Source organism: Echinops telfairi, unplaced genomic scaffold, assembly GCF_000313985.2.
Source record: "Echinops telfairi isolate 266 unplaced genomic scaffold, ASM31398v2 ScPeMD7_25;HRSCAF=90, whole genome shotgun sequence".
NCBI lineage: Eukaryota > Metazoa > Chordata > Mammalia > Afrosoricida > Tenrecidae > Echinops > Echinops telfairi.
In genome coordinates this window covers 27,399,816-27,403,517 of record NW_022103922.1, presented here as the reverse complement: position 1 = coordinate 27,403,517, position 3,702 = coordinate 27,399,816, and the positions used below count along the sequence as shown (strand labels likewise).

Sequence of the window (3,702 nt, the reverse complement as noted above, 5' to 3'; positions counted from 1 at the left end):
TAGGTTCGCACTGGAATTCCCATTCTACTCAAGCCTATCCATAGCTTGTTACGATCCACACAGTCGAATGCATCCAATAAACATAAAGCTCACTAGTATATTTATTACTATAATCTTACATTTTATTATAGTGCCAAATATGGTCATCGACATACTGTTGATGATTGATACATATCTAATAATACAGTGAGTGTAATATCAAAGGCCCCCACTATGTAAAAATAATAGCAGAGTTCAAAGTGAACAGTATTAATAGGTGCCACCCACTTCTTAACCATTATCAATAGTAATGATTCCATACTTTGAGAGGACTAGGTTGGATATGACTGTAATTTTTTAATACACTTAAACAAAGGATGATTCCCATATTTAGAGTAAATCTATTTTCTTCTTGACTAACTTGACAGTTTTTATTTTGGCCATTTTGACTTTAGACAAAATTCCCTGGTCAAATGCAAGCTGATCTACTAACTTATATCTTGATAGATGTTATGAGCCGCAACATCCAAAAGACATCTTAATCCCAGACTCCTGCAGGATATTCTTGATTAAATTCAAATCAGTAGAATATGTTTTAGCATTTTAACTAAGTCCCGTGAATTATGAATAGGTCAGTTGGAACCTATTCTGGCAGCTAATTGGGTTGTAGGATGTGTGTGTGTGTGTGTGTGTGCACATGTGCACATACATGCATGGTCACTCCTACATGCTTTTAATTTGGTATGTTGATCAGTACTGTTGATTTTATTTGGGCATTCATTTTTTATTTTTGTCTTTGTTTAAGAATAATTCAAAAAGTCATTGAAAGAAGCAGCATATGGTACCACCACACATTCCACTTAGATTCTGTGATTAAAAACGCTCATATATTACTCCCATCTGAACTCAAGATGGCAAGATATTATTTTTTTGTACATTTCAGAATATTCTTCCCCTTGGAAAATTTTAACACAATAGTTTATTTCAAACATCCTTATCTAGTTGCAAAAGCATTTGGACTTTACATTCACAGTGAATTGCTTTTAGGTTGCCATTAAAGTAGCATTTATTTATTGTCAACCTCCTGGTGTGATGTTCTTCCATGTAGTACACACTCAAAATCCTGACTAATGCCCTTCACTTCCCTCTTCCCCAACTCCTACTTAGCTCCAGATACTATTGATCCTTTTCAACATCTCTTAAGTGATCATTTTACTAATGCTCTTGTCTAAAATATTGATAATGCACTTATAAATTATCTTCTTGTTTTTGATTTCTTACTCAGATTAACCTACACATCCAGCTAAAGTTGTTTTCCTAAAACATCAATATTAATATAATGTACTGCAGGCTTAAAAATTCTCTGATGCCAAAGGATAATATCTAAACTCCTGCAGTTTTTACTTCTACTAATACAGAACTTGATTTCTCCAGGTATTCCCCTTACTTCATTTTCGCCTATGTATACCAGTAAACCATCTACCTGAAGACGTTTTGCTCTTGATCTCTGTGCCGATGATTAAAGTCCAGTCCCAGTGTCGGTGCCTCTGATATGGCTTCTCAGCTTTCCCTGATTAATTTCTGTCCCTCTGTTCATGTCTGTTTCTTTGAGTGACATACGGTCCCCTAAAAGCCAAAATACATGGCCTATACCTGTTTGACAATAGTCTACTAATTCAGGAGGTGAAATATGAGTAAGAACCAATGGTATTAAAGGAAGAAGTTCAAGCTGGACTGATTGCATTAGCCAAAAAAAAAATTCCAGGAATGAACATAATACCCATTTAAACATTTCAGCAAGCTGAAGAAACACTGGAAGCACTGATGTGTCTATGCCAGGAAATGTGGGAGACAGCTACTGGGCCAACTGCCTGGAAGAGATCAATATATCTGCCCATTCCAAAGAAAAATGATCCAGCAACATGTTCAAACTATAGAATGTTATCATAGATATAGCACACAAGTAAACTTTCCTTATCATTCCATGATAGTTCTAGCAGCACAATGACAGAGAACTACCAGAAAGTCAGGCCAAACTCTGAAAAGAATAAGAATTCCAGAATGTTTCATTGTGCACATTCAATACTTGTACAGGACTCAAAAGATCAAAAGAAGTATTTCATGAAGTCAATCTACTGCACAAGAGCTCTTTGGAATATGGAAGAGCAAGGATGTTACTTTGAGGGCTGAGGTGTGCCTGACCCAATCATAGTGTTCAACTGTGTGCCATATGCATGTCAAAGTTGGACTTAGGAAAAGGAAGTGTGGAGAAGAATACATGCATTCGAATCAAGGTGCTGGAGGAGAATATTAAAATAGCACGGACTGCTAAAAGGACAAAATGACTGTTTTAGAAGTAAAGCCAGCGTGCTCCTTTTTAAAGGCAAGGATGATACGACTCCATCGTACGTACTTTGGACATGTTGGCAGGAGAGACCAGCTCCTGAGAAGGACATCATGCTTGGGAAAGTAAATGTCAGTGAGAAAGAGGAAGGCCCTGAGGAGCAGACTGGCGCAGTGACTGCCTCAATGGGCTCCGTCCTAGGAACGACTGGAGATGGCGCAGGACCGTGCAGTGTTTTCTCATCGTGCACGGGCTCACTATGAGCTGATGCTGACGGGATGGCATCTAACAACCCCTACAACACTCCTGTTTCTATCCCCATCCGTTTCTATCACAGGATCCGTTGTAAATATTTGTTGAATTTGACTGAACTTTTAAAAAATTATCTTACTAAGATTAAAGGAGGAAAGAAGTTTCTCCTAAAACACGAAACCACAGAATCCAAGAAAACAATGTAACTGGCATTATTGTAAGCTGTTACGTGTTTTGACTCACCGAATTCATCTTAAAAATGTATCTGTTCTATTGTTGTTCCCATTTTAGACTCAAGAAAACTGAGAAACAGAGGTGAAGCCACTTGACAAGGTCACACACTTGGTAAGTAATGAAACCTCACTTCTTGACAATATTTCTTAAGTTATTTTTCATCCATATAATATTCAAGGAGCCCTGGTGGTGGTTATATGTTGGGCTGACAACCACAAGGTCAGCACTTTGAAACCACCAGGTGCTCTTCTGGTTAAAGATGAGGCTTTCTATGCCTGTAAAGAGTTACAGCCTTGTAAACCCACAGGGGCCAGTTTTACCCTTTCCTATAGGGTTGCTATGGGTCGGCACCAACCCGATGACAGTGAGTATACACACATATATGTGTGTGTATATATAATACAAATTTTTGTTAAGCTAATATGCATGAAGTTTATCTCCATGTAAATAATAACTTCTGAAACCATGCTGGGCTCCTAGACCCCACCCCACCCCACCCCGTGCTTAGATGGTGACATCCAGTCATATCTCAGAATACTGAGCAGTAAATGAGGAAATAAAATTAATAAAGAAAATATATAACGTATTTTTAAAATACACTTTCATATGAAGATGTATGGTGTTATGAAATAGCTAATGTTGTCATGTGGTTTCCCTAGCCTGACTTGCGTCTTTCAGGAAATGTTGACTCTCTGTTTAAACAATGTGGTCTGAAGAGGCATCCAAATCACATTAGGCCTTTCTCTCTGTAGATGAGCTGGCAAATCCAGTATGTATTTGACTCTGGCCATGTTGGTCAGAGTCCCTACATGTGATTGTTTCCAACCAGGCACTGGGGTAAAAGAAGATGCAAGATATGGAGACTAATAGTTATATTAGTAAACAGTTTAAGA

At 37.9% G+C, this 3,702-nt stretch overlaps 1 protein-coding gene across 2 annotated transcripts in view; it reads left to right on the top strand.

The window, feature by feature from the left end:
- LINGO2 (leucine rich repeat and Ig domain containing 2) overlaps positions 1-3,702 on the top strand; it is a 467,873-nt gene that overhangs the window by 204,160 nt on the left and 260,011 nt on the right. For both annotated transcript variants that reach the window (XM_045289258.1, XM_045289259.1), the window contains one exon: positions 2,867-2,920. The gene's annotated coding sequence lies outside the window, so the exon portion shown is untranslated. The remainder of the gene's footprint in view (positions 1-2,866; positions 2,921-3,702) is intronic.